Genomic DNA, 16,055 nt, shown 5'->3' with positions numbered 1-16,055 from the left:
CATCTAAACAATATGATATAAATGTGGGAGTGCCTCAAGGGCCTATCCTTGGACCTCTAATTCATTAATGTCCTCCCCGACAAAATTGCCTCTGAGATGGGTATATATGCTGATGACACCACACTCTATAACAGGCATCAGGAAAACAAATGAACACATATCTAATGAAATGGCAAAAACACTAGAGGATGACCTCCAATCTGTAGTGGAATGAGGACAAATGGATGGTCATATTCAATGCTGCCAAGACTAAACTGGTTTCCTTCAATAATTACAAGAAACCTTCTCTGCCACCAATAGCAATGGCTAGTGACTCTTTATCTGAGAGTACATCTTTCAAACTGCTTGGTCTAACGTTCACAGGAAACATGAGTTGGAACAATTACATTGAAAGCATTGCCAGGGCCGCTGTGAAGAAGGTAGGCTCTCTCTACCATGCTAGAAAACTACTAACACCCGAAAGTATCCTGTACCTCTATAAGGCCACCATTCGCCCATGTATGGAGTATTGTTGTCACATTTGGACTGGTGTATTTGCTACTAGTCTCTCACTCCTAGACAAGGTTCAAAAGAGAATTGCAAATCTGATAGACCCTGAACTGTCATCTAAGCTTCAGCCTCTGTCCCATCGACGAACTGTTGCATCCCTCTGCCTGTTCTACAAGTATTTTAATGGTGAATGCTCTGACGAACTGCAGATACTTGTGCCCCCCCCATGACGTAGACACCCTCGACAAATCCGACAGGCAGCTAAATCCCACCCCCACACAGTAGAGATCCCTAGAAAAATAAATTAAAAAAATAACTAAATCATAATATCTATAATTTGCGAACGCATGTCATATCTACATTTATTTACATTTAAAATTCATGCTATTCCTTCCTCTTGCATGCTTATTTGGCTTTTTCGTATAAAAGCGAAACTAATCGAAAGCAAAGGCAGCTTCCTGGTCTTTCTTGCCAGAATATCCAGAAAGCAATTAGCTTTGATAAATGTGGAGGAAACCCCTCATGTCAGACAATTGCTATTCATTTGGACACTCTCTTTTTTTGGGGGGAGCTGGTTTCCACCCACATCGTGAGGAAACAAATAAATGAAATGGCAAAAGCTGAACTGGCCTTCAGCCAATGTTCGCTTCTGCACCTGCTAGTAAGTCAACTTTTTGATTGGCATCGCTAAATTTGAACGCTTTTCATTTCCTATGGCTTTGTAGCGTATTTTTGCAGTGGTTCTCGAGGGGGTTAGTATATTTTAAAACTTTTTATATACTCCCTAGATTGTAATATCTATGATTTGCGAACAGTTATCGTCTCTGCATTTATTTTGAGCGAGCTTTTAAAAAAAACTGGTTTCCAGTATTTGTTTGTCTTTTTCATATGAATAAAGCAAAACTGAATCAAATCAAATCAGCTTGCTGGCTTCGTGGCCCTTTTTCGGAGGAGCTTGATTTCCCCAACATCATGGGGAAACAAATAAAAGAAACAGCGGAAAGCTGAACTGGACTTCAGCCAATATTTATTTCTGCACCTGTGTATTTACTTAGCAAGTCAACTTTTTAATTGACATCGCTAAATTTGAACACTTTTCACTTCCTATGACCCCGTAGCGTAGCCGTAAAAGTTCATGTTTTCTTTCACTTTCTTTTCCGTCTTCGCATCACCGCATCATGGATTCGAGCCTGCCTTACTACTAACACTTTTTTTTTTCTTCTTCTTTTACACCTCTAAACATCCGGGCAGTTTATTATATAAAGGAGAGTTCTGTGTATATATCCAGGTAGCCTTGCTAGCTAGAAATATATGAGAGCATTGCTGTATCCACAATCTAGTTGAATCTGATGATGGAATGGAGGAGAAGGAGAAGGATGAAATCTAGGAAATTGGAGAAAAGACTGAAGTAAAGCATTTGACTATAAAAAAATAAAAATGATGTGAAGAAGAACGTCAAAAGCTATAAAGAAATCCCAAATCTGTAAAAATATGAATTCATCTACAATTCAGTTGAATAAAATATAGTTGATTTTTTTTTTTGTACAAATGAGTCATGACTTGTGAAGAAGACTAAAAGTCACTTGAGAATAAGGGTTAATGAGATGGATGGATTGTTAGTTGAATGATCAAGAATATTATGAGGATTAAAAATAAAGAATGGAAAAATATAGATCCATTTCCTACTCTCCTGGTTTGGGCTATAACAACTTCAGTGAAACTGGAAAAAACAATAATGTCTTTGATAGAATCATTTGACTTGTATATTCTTAATCAGTGTTCCAGAGTGGGAAGGTATAAAGTCTGATTCTGTCTCCTAGAATTCCAAAATATACAACTCCAAATATTAAAATTTTTCAATAATTAAACTGTTGATTCTTCAGAGATTGAAACATCTATCTCCAATTCCAAATACTCTTACAAGTCTGACTCTTTCCAAAATCTCCAAATTTGATTCTGCAACTCTGTTCTTAACAGATCATATGTACATATCTGCATTTGAGTTCGAGTACAGCATTAGCCATTAACCTAAGCATATGCTCCCATCAATCTTCAGATTTCCATTGAGAAGTCCATGATGGTCAATGTGACAACAACCACTCCTCGATTTTATACAATTTAAAGAAGCGCATATCAGTGGAAATAAAACGAAAACAGCAACTTTATAAAACTAGTCACTTGATTTAAAGAAGAGTTATACAAGAATAAAAAAAAACAAAATGGAAACTTCATAAAACTTAACTAAATTCAGCAAACTCTGTTCATTACTAATCAGCAATTGAAATACTTAAAGTAAACACAGCTTTTTCACCAACACACAAGCTGGAATAACAAAACAGATAATTACTAAATCTTCCCTTTAAACTATTATAACCAATTTAACCAAACAAAATGGCAGGGAAATCTATTATATACTGGGCAGTTGTGTATATGTGTGTGAGTATGTCCAGCTAAAAGTAAAAATACTACAGAACAAGCATTGTCTGAATGTTTTTATTATCACCATCACTGTTATTAGCATATTTGACTTAATATCTTTTTTATATGCTGGGATGTGTTGTATAGCTTTAACAAATTAACTGTATAGCTTTAACAAAATAACTGAATTTCTTTGAATGTTGAGGTCCGTAATTTAGCCCACTTTTTCTAAAGAAAAATGTCCACGGAAAAGCCTAAATTTTGGCACTTAAAATTCTCATAACTTTTGAACTATTGATGGTATTTGCATAATTCAAACGGTTTTAAGCATCTTTTACATAGCTCTTTTCATGCAAGTTGATAAAATAACAATTATCTAAAAAGAAAAAATCAATTTGTAATGCTATTCTGACCTCATCAGAACTCAACCTGTCTAAGACTCCCATAACACATCCACCATATCATTTCTCTCCATGCCCTCAGCCCTCACTGGACAAGTTTTACTTCCATACAGCATTCTCATATCCGATAAACTTGATCAACAGTGGTAATCCTCTGCTGGTTAGTAATGGTAGAACTTCTCTGAACTTACTTCATCTACTCCTAATTCTTGTATTGTATTAAAATTTTTAAAACAAAAAAGTGCATTGTAATTTATATTGAAAAAAAACAAGCACCTTAGTCTTATCTTTAAAACTAGTGGCTGCGCCACATTGGCACACACAATGCTGACTCAAACACAAAATTGAGTACACTCAACATCAAGTACACTCAGCATCGTCTTACCATCAACACTTACCTTGTGAACTCGGAGTATAGGAAATTCCAATATGCACAAAACAAAATCACTGAAAAAACAAAAATACCCTAACTAAAGGTAAGGATAATGAGTAAATGTTGGATAAAATGATGCTTAAAATTATTATGAACTTGCCAGGATTCGAACCTGGAATCTTCTGATCCACAGTTAGACGTGTTATTCATTGCGGTACAAGTCCTGTCCATATGCCGAAAGATATTACCGCGACTGTATACAGACAGTGCTAAATTCCGTTGACATGGGTAGATAAGTTTTTCGACAATTGCACAAAACGGCCCCAACCCCCTTATTTTGGGCTTTTTGTGTGACTCGGCATAGTTTGTTACGAACCATATATAGATAAGGACAATCTAAGGACTCCCACCTTTCAGGGAAAAAAAGAATTTTTCAATTCATTGCATCCATTCGAAAGTTTTATTGGTATATATACACACACATAAATAAATAAGTAAACATTTACAATTTTATTAATAGTATAAATAAACCGGTGTATAATACTCATAGTTCAATAAACTAAATACTTACAAATAATAGTCAGCAATGAATTAAACTTTAAACAAGAGGATTGCCATTATTAATATTATTATATTATATTTGGTAAGTGATGAGAGAGGGGCAGTATTTTTAATAAATGTAATTTACAGAATCACATTTCTGTTTGAATTATTTTCATTAACACAATTTTTTTTTCATATTGTCAAAACGGGTTGGAGAACAGAATTATTCAGCATCAAGAATGTCATTGTGTTTATTCTACTTTGCATTGTCCAGGAGCAACAAATCTAAGATTACATTTAAAAGTAGTGATTTCAGTAAATGAATTATTTTATTACTTTTTTCAATACATTAAAACAAGCAAGAAGAATGGGTTGAGAAGGACAGATCGTCATTGATCATCTGAAAGAAAGCTGCAAAAGAAGCTTTAAAAAATTTTCAAGTAGTATAAAAAGATTTTTGCTACAATTTCATTAATATAAATAACAAACAAAGCCAAGAACTATTAAACAAAATAGGAAAATGTTCAACATCATTAACGTTTCAGGAATGTAGCAACAAATATTAAATATTAAATAATATTAAATATTAAATTAACTAAAAAAATTGAGGAGAAAAATATGATGGCAAATAATAATTAATAACATGTCATTTCCCAAAACCGACATACAAGTATATATTCAAAAATAAAAAGTGGACTTTGGGTTTACTTTTGGTAGTCTCATAATCTTGCTTCCCTTATTTTGTCCTTTAGTCCTCACATTCCATGAGCGATCTTTCTAACAGAGAGGGTAGAATTGATGTTTCCTGTCAGAATTCATCCATATAACACTTAGCGTTGACAAGTTTTTGATTTTGAAGTGGTAATTTTTACCTCCTTACAACAAGTGGTAACATGTCTTGTCTAGAGCGATTTCCATAAAAATAGGTAGTATAAAGTAGTAGTATTTTTTTTTCACAATTATTAAAATAGATAATAGAGAAGGACAAGACTCAAAATAGGAAAATGTCCAACAGCAATAGCATTTCAAGAACGTAACAACAAACAAAATAATAATTAACTAAATAAAAAATTGAGAACAAAATTGCGGTGGCAAACAATAACTTCTATACATAATAAAACAGGCACAATTTTCCCCCTCTGGAAAAAAGTGTTGTAGGTTAGCAACCACAAACACTACCTGTAAATTCAATATAGCTAGGCTAATGCACAACTTAGCATTCACATTCTTCTGTTATCGAACAATTCTTAGGAGCATCACATTCCAAATTACAACATGTTGCACAATTTTCACCCACTGTTTCCTCTTTATACTACCCTTAGCATAACCAAGAATTTCTCTGCATTTCGAACAGCTTTTGATCTCGTGGAAACCCCTCGGCAATGAGGATAGTAGTTGTGTTCTAGGTTTTAGTGTGTGTGGAGGTGGTCGCCAAGGCCAATCCTGACCTTGAACTGCTTTTCACAGTGCAGGCAGGTTGTTCCATTTCCATTTGGAGGGTTGGCTTGCAAGCGTTTTTCTCTTTCTTTCTCCTCAATGTCTGCACTTCAGTTGGTCTCGAAGGTGATTGTGATTGTGCCTTTGGCAATGCTCTGCCTCCAAGTTTGCCTGCCTTGACCTGGGGCTCCCATGTGTCTGTGTTGATACCACACTTCTTCAGGTTTGCTTTCAGAAGATCCTTATATTGTTTTTTTTCTGGCCTCATATGTGCTTTCTTTCTTTTAGCTGTTCATACAAGAGTTGTTTCAGCAGCCAGGAATCTGACATCCTGACAACGTGGCCTGACCACCTCAGTTGATTCCTAATGATGATGGCTTCAATGCTGTTGGTGTTGGCCTCCTGGAGGACACTGAGGTTGGTGCGATAGTCCTCCAATGAGATGTTCAGAATGCTCTGCAGGCAGCGTTAGTGGAACTTCTCCAGCACCTTGAGGTATCAATGTTACATCGTCCAGGTCTATGGATAGACATAATTTTCAAGAACAATGTGTTGCTATTTTGTTTCCTATTACAAAAAACATTCATGAAATCTAGGGAAGCGTTGAGAGCACAAGAACTTTGTGTACAGCCATTTTGGTGTCTGTCCGGATGTCTCTGTCTTGAAACGCACAGGTTCGAAGATGGCCATAGGCATTTTAGGCAGTATTGGACTTCGTCTTGGTTGTCAGTGTTGGATGACAAGTGGCTTCCCAGGTTTGAGAAATGGTCCACATGATATGTGTCTTTTTTGGGTTAATAGCAAGACCAAGCTGGGTATTGGCGTGGTTAAAGGCATTCAGAATCTGCTGCAGGTGTTCTTTCAAGATGGATGGCACGCAGTTGTCATCAGCGTACTGAAATTCCATCAGGGATGTAACTAAGATTTTGTTTTTTAATCTCGGACAAAAGAGATTAAAAGTTTTTCCGTTTCTCCTATAGATGATGTTGAGTCCTAGAGGAAGGTCGTTCTTGACCATGTGTGTAATATGACACCGTACATGTTCAGTTTTTCTTCCCATACATTTCACTTCAGTCTTTTCCACAACACGCCTTGAAATAACGACCTCTCTCTTGCCAAGTAACAATTACTTCTGATTGGCTGTTATCATGCGATGACTCAGAATTAATGAATTTTGGAATACATGATTTCCGAATGGATAGACATCATTTTCAAGAACAATGCGTTGCTATTTTGTTTCCTGTTACAAAAAACATCTGGTTCTAAGAAGGTAGGGTTGCTAATAGCAGATACTAATCTGCATCTACATTTTTATAATTCCTTTAAAAACTAATTCCATTAATTTTATTATAAAAGGTTTGTGTCTGTGTGTTCATCAATTTGACTTTCACTGTTTACATTAATTTGTCCCATCCCAGGTTTCAGTTTTTATTTCTCTTTTTCATCAGTGTTTAATTGACTATTTTTCATATAACTATTTGTAAGTATTATGCACTGCTTAAACTAAGTAAAAGTGTAGCTTTGATAGCCTCTGCACAAGGGCACATGTAAGTACAATCTCATTTTTAATATGAGCAAAATCCAGCCCTTGGCTCTAAATAAAGAGCACTTGATTGGGAATAAAAAATTTGCCTCAGTCTAAAATGATTTCTTCATTACTGACAGTTTTTTAATGCTATTGGTTCAAATACTGTAGAAGCATAAAATTTAAATAGTACATGTTTCATGTAGCTGTTTATAAGTCTTCCGATGTAATATCCATTTGCACTGCTTAAAATACTGAAAAGGTGAAGTTTTGAAAGGCTCCCTGCAAGGGCACAGTTAAGCACAATCTCATTCTCAATATGAGCAAAATAAAGTGCACTCTTGATTGGGGAAAAAATTAAAATTGCCTCAGTCTATAAGCATTTCTTCATTACTAACCAAGGACCAAACACAACAATTTTTTATGGCAAAATATTCAATAATTAAATACTCTTAGAGTAAAAATTAAAAACTGTTGAAGTCTTGAAGTATTTTTCCATGACTAACCGAGGACTTTTTTAAGTAATCAACCCAAACCATCACTATTTGCCAGTAACCACCAGTGTTGACAATTACAGCTTGTGGCTTCTGCTAACTGTCACTGCCAGACAATGCTCGACAGTGTAAGCCAGATTGTTTCATTTTAGCTGTGGCCACCAGTGCCTGCTATTTTCCAGGGCTGGTAATGGCCCTTACTAACCTTAGTTTACTTTGTTTTCAGCGTATCTGTTCTGACTCTGTCATACTTTCACCATCTATATATATAAAAGCGAAAATGTATGTATGTTTGTATGTTTGTGTGTCTGCTAAAAACTTTCGACAGACACAACAAAAATTCACAAACTTGGACTCATATGAAAGCCCCACGTTCCGGACGACAAATATCGAAAAATTGGCCCAAAGTGACCATTAGAAGTGCGTCAACTGATCGATTTTCTGCAGGGGGGGCCCCCAAAAAAAGGTACATTTTAATGTTAAACATTACATATTTTTAAATCGATTTATAACTGCCCTAAAAAATACGGCCGCCAAGTCTTCTACATAAAGTATACATGCGGCCGTTTATTTTGGGTCAACTTGTATTTAAAACCCGCTGAGTCATGTCACGTGATCTTGACATCAGCAACCTCTAATGGCAGTCTTAATTTACAATTTAGAAATGTTGTTATCTGTAAAAAAAAATTAATTAAAGCTAAACTATGAACTTCTACGCTATGGCAACGTTACCAAAGTTATTACCACATTCAAAATAGTTAGACTCGATAGTAAAACGAAAAATAATAAGCCAAACATGTGAAGTAAAAAAAAAAAATACGCTTACAAAGAATATTAACGAACAAAGTTTTTAAAAATAAAAACAGCCAGACGCCATTTTCCAGTCTTTAGAGTAAGGCAGACGAAGTGAGAGAGAGAAATGTCTAGACAGATTCGACAACGCATGCGTCAGATGACGTCGTGACCTGATTTACTTTAAATAGTTGATAAACCGAACAAACTTTATATACGCTGCTTTAGTGTAGGTAGTTAAGGGTTGGTTCATTATCTAAACGTTTTGGGTTCGAATCGTGGTGTGAGATGTCTTCTTTTTTTTTTCGATTTTTTACATTTAAATATTGAATCCTGTATTATTTAAGCCATTTTTCACGTAACGTTCGTTCGTTTGTTTTTGTTTTAATTTGTGTTTTACCCCCCCCCCTTAATTAAAACGTTGTTTTCTTTTACTTCGCTTATAACAATGATTACATCATCGTCATCATCGTCGTCGTTGTAACGCTCGACGACTTTCAAACATCTTTCACTTCTGGCTGGCCGATTTTATTTTCAAACTTCACCTCAGGGGTTCGGCTTCGATCCTACCCCCCCCCCCCCCCCCGGCTTCTTTTTTATTTAACACCACACACCCCTACAAACACCCGGGCAACACCAGGTACCCCTCGCTAGCTAATTAATAAAATTCCTTTCTCAAAACCAATATGCAAGTAGCAAGAAGTTTCCTTGGATATCCTACTGGCTTGGTAGACTGAGAGAAACTTCAAGGCATTTTCACAAATAATGGCCATGGAGGGGTGCTCATAAATCTAAGTTAATTCATGATGATCTAGATAGGGTGCATTCATTAATAGACCAAGGCTGTTGAGAAAATCTCCACTTATCTTGATCATTGGGGAGGAACTGTCAAGGTAATGTTTAGGTTGTACAGGTCACACATCAGTGAAAACATGACTAGGCATGTATAATGCCATACACAAATCCTACATCTATAAATATAAATCTCACCTATCTGTTTAAATGTATGTATGTATGTATGTATGTCTGCCTAAAACATTTGACAGAGGCAACGGATTTTCACGAGATCACTATAATTTTGAAGTTCGACTCTTCAGATGACAAATATCGAAAAATTGGCTAAAAAGATTAATTCCTTCACCCTCAACTGGGCACTTTTCTACAGGGAGGGGTCGCTTTTTTTGCCACTATTTTCAAAAGTCATCCTCTCTTTTTGATTGACTAGCCTTAATCTAAACTTTCGCCTCTTCCAGTTTGGTGATAGCAAAGACGTCATGTTTTTTTTTTCATGTCTTTTTCCTCCTTCACAGTACGGATTTAAACCCGCCTGCTACCACTTTTTTTTTTTTTTTTTTTTGCTGAACATGCACCTTCAAACACCCAGGCACCCAGGCTAGTCTATATATATAAAAGGCAAATTGTGTATGCCCACAAAAGACTTTTCAGATCGGGGTTCCACTGTCGGTTAAATTCTGCAAGAAGTTTTCCTATACTTCCAAGATCATAATATCTGAGATTCGCAAATGGACACTGTTTCTTTCCTTTTTTTTGATCGGTTAAAAAAAATTCTCCCGTTGCTATCGTCTCGAGTGTTTGTTTGTCTTTTCTATATATACTAGCGGGGATGTCCGGCTTTGCCCGTGTGTTTGTCGGTGTAAAAGAAAAAAAAAAGGTTTTGGTAGGGAGGTAGGCTCGAACCCGAAGCCTTGAGGCGAATAGCTTGATAACTTACCACGATGCCACGAGGGCAGGGAAGTGATAATGGATGAAAAAAAAAAAAAAAAAAAAAAAAGCAGGTGGTTAAACGAACATCAATGCATGGTTTTCTAGGTCAAACATCACGCCATAATAGTAAAGAAAAGAAAATCACAGTGCAAATTTTGTAACATAAAAGTCACTGAAATAAAAGATAAACGCGACCTCGTTTCATAAATCGGAGATATTATAATCTAGGAAGTATATAAAAAATTCTAAGAAACAGTGACCCCACCGAGCACTTTTCACTTTCTGTGGTGTCATAACGTAGTGGTAAGAGTACAGGTTTTCTTTCACTTTCTTTTCCACCTTCGCGTCACGGGTTCGAGCCTGCCTGCCTACTAACACATTTTTTTTTCTTAACACACACTTTCTTAACACACACCCCGCTAGTTCATATAATAAAGCGAAACTATTTGAACGCAAACGACAGAAAGTAAGAAGCTTACCTGGCCCCCAGCTTGGCCTTTGGGCCACAATCAAAGTATAGTATCTGTTCTGCTGCTTCACTGAAGTTAATTAGTCCTTGGTCAATGTAGGGGAAACCCTTCATACTGAGACAATTACTATTTAGTTGGATGCTGCCAGAGTGCCTCCTTTTTGGTTTTCCTCCACATTAAAAATGACCTTGTGTCTAATTTGCTTTTGTGGGGAAGCAACTAAATACCTAAGTATTAAAAGTAGATTTTTTCCTTTTTAAATAATTGTGATTTTATCAACATGCATGAAAAGAGCTATATAAAAGATATGCAAATACCATCAGTAGTTAAAAAGTTATGAGAAATTTAAGTGCCAAAATTTAGGCTTTTCCGTGGGCATATTTCTTTAGAAAAAGTGGGCTAAATTATGGACCTCAACATTTCAAGAAATTTGGTAATTTTGCCATGATTTATTTCTTTTTAAGCTATTCTCATGAAACTTTGCAGTCTTATGTAAAATTGTGTGCTCTTTCTGATTATGCATTCAAATCTGATGTATCTCTTTACCATAAGCCATGAATTATAAATTAAGATGTACAAATTTCAATTTTTTTAAACTGGCACATGGTATCATACAGTGGGTTCTATTTATGAACAAAACTAAGTATTATAATAGTATTTAAATCTAGCTTTATTGAGAATAGGCATTTTCCTACCTCCTCACTAAAGAAGAGCTTAATCTTGTAGCCACTGAATGCCTAAAGAGCATTCATGGCCAGTATTTGATACTCCCCTCAGAGAAAAAAAAATTGTGTAGATATGAATTAATATCAGAAATAGATCAAAGAAATTTTTTCATATACATTTTGGATTTCTGTAAAAGATGGAAATTCCCATAGTCGACCAGAACTTATGTATTTTGAGACCAGCCCAATTTTCAATTTTGTAAATCCTCTCTATCTGGCCCAAAATATATCCCTATTTTCTGAGATGCAACTATAAATCGTACTCTACATGAATCCTCGATGTAACTTTCACAGTACCAGAATACCAGGAATCCTGATAAGCAACAACTATATAGTCACCAGTTGATGGTAATTTTTTTCATTTCTATTCTGTTTTACTGAAAATTCAATTATGTAAACAAAGAAATAAAACTGTAATTTTTTACCTTGTTTCCACCTTAACATTTAAAATGATTACTTTTATAGGTTTTAGGATATGCTGAAAACGAATGTCGAATTTAAATTTTCTGCAAATAAGTAGTTTTTCGGATATTAAGCAATGTCATTTCTTATGTTATCGGTGGTGGCCATCTTGGTATGCGCAAGCGCAACCCCGAGAAACTATACACAAACTATTATCTATATGAAAATGGATGATATATGCCGATTTATCTTATCGATTTTGAAATATTCTTTGTCAACTTTGCTCGATTGTAACTTTGCTTCCTATGGTCGTAAAAAAAAAAAAATCAAACACCAGTAGAGATGGACTTCTATGTTTATATAGCCTGTAAAATTTCAGCCATATCCAATCAAATTTAACCCATCACATAGGTATCCAAATGTAACGTATTGAAAAAAACTGTTTCCCTTTTTGTTGTCATTTTTTACTGTTTTATTTTTCCATTTTTAACTCGGAGCATAAAACCATTGAACGCATAAAAGAAAAATAAATTAACATCATTGGAATGATTATTCTATTCTCTCTCCATCAATGTAATACTTTTAAAAATTGACCAATAAATAAAAACGATATGACTTGTTGAAGCACATTAGGTATGTAATATTCCTGATGTCCACGAAAATACAGCATATGCTTATAATGCTAAATATCTTACCTGGCCCCTGGCCAGGTTTAAAAGAAGCATTTAATAAAGTGGGAAGTTTACCTGGCCCCTGGCCAGGTTTAAAAGCAACGTTCATTTTTGCACGTGCGTGGCGATTCCTATGATTCTTAATTTAATTACCAACTCATTGAATTCACTATCCTCTTTGACCCAATGGTTAGCGTCAAAAACTAATTTCCCATCTCTCTCTCTTTTTTTTTTATTTTAACCATGTGGAAGCCATTCTTAACATCGCTTCGTCCTTGTGCCAATATCCTCCACCCGAGCAATGCTGGATACTAGTAAATTATAAACTGTAGAAAATCAAAAGCTGAGAGTCAGCATAAATGCTTTCCACACTTTATTAATGCAAAATTTATCCACAGAAGTCAATGAAATGCCTTTCATTCTAAAATGCATGTTCATGCATAGTCATTTAAATAAAAAGTATTTTTTTGCAAGTTTCTTTGAAAAATACTTTATTTATCCAATTAGGACTATTTTTCAGATGGATATCATCTTTGTAATCAGCAGCAAATTTATCATCTTCATCATCATGTTCATTTTATATGCTGGCATTTATTGTCCGGCTTTTAGAAATTGGTTAGCAGGGTTACCTGGTGTTACTCAGAGTAAAAATACAATTGAACCTTTTATCTATCTTTGAAGTCAGTTTCTTAATTGAGGCAAGATTTTTATAGGCTGGATGCCCTTTCTAATGCCAAACCATTTTCGTGATGAAGATCAGTGTTTTTATTGAAACACTTTCTTCAAGCAATTGCTGACTACTTGCTCTAAAGCTTAGAAAATTATTACTTAAGTGCAAGAATTGAACAGAAACAGATTCATCTATAAGATACGTTCATTCAGTCTGAGCATTTAATGATGAAAATCCTATTTCAAACTGAAATGTGACAAACAAAAACATTACTTTGAAGTTAACCATGATAGATCAGTTGACAAAGACTCTCCAAAATGTAAAAGATAGATTTGAAGAAAAACTTAAAGAAAATGTTGTATTTGGATATGTGATGTCTTTAATAGTAGATCTATAAATTAATAAAATCTGTAAATTATTGCAACAAGCTTCTTGATCTAAAATACACCAAATATTGATGTTATTAAACAATAGCATCAATATTTTTTCCTTTCCTTTTGCAAAACACAATCATGTTCTACAAAGCTAAAAACAAAAACAACAATTTTCCTCTACAGAACAACCAAACCAAACACTATTTGAATAATTGAATATATCAAAGACTTAACACATGAAAACTTTAATCTAAATGACTAGGTTCAGCATTAAATAACCTGAAAAGGGTTGATATGCTGTAAAACAAAATAAATGAATCAAGCATCATGAATGAATATTTGAAGATATAAAAACTTGATGCATCAACCTGGCCTTAACCAAATTGACTGGATTTGGAATTAAATAGCCCCAAAAGCAATTATATGCTGTAAGACAAAACGACCAAACCAATAATTGTGGAGATGTTGATGGTATCAGATAAGAGAGAGATAATTTTTTTTTATTATTCTTATAGAAAAAGAGACAAAGTAATCATGGAAGTATTTATATGTCACTGTCACATCATGTGATGGCACATGTCTTCATTACATGGTGCATAACAAAAAAAATTACCCTTCCATTGTTTTTATATAGGAATTGCTCTAGCCAAGGCATGAAGCCACTTGATATAAGGAGCTAAAAAAAAATAATACTTCAAGGTAAAAAACTAGCCAACGATGTGTTAGATGGATGGATTCTACCCTCCCCCCCCAAAAAAAAACAATTCTTCCCCCTTTGTCAGAAACATCGCTCACCAACTCTGAGGACCTGAGGATAAAATGAGGGAAACGAAAGTTATGAATCTGACAAAAGTAAATCCAAGTTCCATTTTCTACTCTCCTTATGTCTCACTGTCTTTAGATGTTTCAAACATGGGTGACACCTTCATTATTTTCCTGCTTTTGAATTTCAACTCTTGATTAGTGATTCGCTTTTAGAGTAAATTTTTGAATATCATTCAGAAATTTAACATCTATAGTACCATTTTCTATTCTGGTGTTGCTTCTCATCTATCTCCTTTGAATCAGTTGAAATCTACAAGTTGACCTGGATTCAATTATGAATCCAGTATTGATTTTTAATTGTAGACGTATCCTTCTTCCTGAGATTTTTATGGATGGCTCTGGTCTTGAATACAAATCGACTCTGAAAATTCTTGGTCCTTTTTTTTTCCCATCAACTCTTTCTTGAAGTTCATATATTAAATCCATTGTTCTTTCTGCTTCTCATAAATTCAGTTCTCTCTATCGCTCTAAGCACCTGAGGCTATTCTTTATCCTGACATACTATCAGACCATGTATTTGTACTGTTATTATATTTGGTCTGGAGAATCTCTGTCCCTTTGAAGATGCAAAAATATATCCAGAATTTGATTGGTCGTATCCTTTCTTTTCTGCAACCTCTCTCTTATAGACCTGATGCTGCTAGCCTCAGTTTTTTCTATAAGTGCTATTAAGGCATGTGTTCTTCAGAATTGTCCGTGTTTTCATTTTACCCAGTACTGTTTTCGTTATGCCACAAGTCTTTACAGACAATTCTAGTATAAATTTTTGGAGCCATAAACCTATTCTTGTTTTTAGATGTATAATCTTACTACTCATCACTATGGATCACTACTTATTACTATTATGTTATGGATAAAGTACTAGATAAAGTTCAGTTCTAACTTCTGCCATTACTAACTAGCAGAGCATTACCACTGTTAACCAAGAGAAGAGTTTACTAGGAATATGTGTAATGATGTGTAGAAGTGAAATCTGACTGGTGAGAGTTGAAGACGTGTTGCATGGAGAGAAGTAATGTAAGAATGACACAATGGATGTGTAATACAAGTCTTAAAGACGAGCTTACATCTCATGACCTCAAGGGAAGATTAAATCTGAACAGTATAGAGAGATGTGTGCAAAACAAAAAACTTTGTTGATATGGCCATGCGCAGGCCAAGGAAAACATAGGAGGATGTGATAAAATTTGACTATAAAGAAAGAGGATAAATACAATAACAAACCTGGCCAGTGAAGGTTGAAGACATGCATTGCATGGAGAGAAATGAAAATGATATGATGGCTGTGTAATGTGATTGTTAAAGACTGACTTCGTTATGATGACCTCAGATGAAAATTAAATCTGGCCAGTATAAGGAGATGTGTGCAGTACTAGAGATGTTTTTGGTTTAGTCATATTGAAAAAATCGACGAGAGTTGTTTGTTAGATGTAAAATAATTAAAGTAGGTGCAGACCAAAAAGTCATTAGACTGAGAAAAAAAAAGGGATAACTAAAAAGTTAATTTCTAAAAGCTGTCCAACACAGGCTAGTATATAAAACAAATATTAAACCGAATATGAGAATGTTGGTATAACATTTTTTATTTTTGTATTTAACAATGATGGAAGAACTTTCAGGTTTATTCTTGTTTTGTAAATTTAAAATTGATATCTTTGGTGTTATTTATTACTTTTCATTTTTTTCATTAATGGAAATCGCTCCAGACAAAACATGAAGCC

The 16,055-nt window shown here is 34.8% G+C and overlaps 1 protein-coding gene across 3 annotated transcripts in view; it reads left to right on the top strand.

The window, feature by feature from the left end:
- LOC145268373 (DCN1-like protein 4) overlaps positions 1–16,055 on the top strand; it is a 109,085-nt gene that overhangs the window by 30,064 nt on the left and 62,966 nt on the right. The window lies entirely within an intron of this gene.

This window comes from Euprymna scolopes, chromosome 43 (assembly GCF_053919585.1).
Source record: "Euprymna scolopes isolate OS-2025 chromosome 43, ASM5391958v1, whole genome shotgun sequence".
NCBI lineage: Eukaryota > Metazoa > Mollusca > Cephalopoda > Sepiida > Sepiolidae > Euprymna > Euprymna scolopes.
Note: the sequence above shows the minus strand (reverse complement) of the source record. Positions and strands in the feature narration are given on the sequence as shown.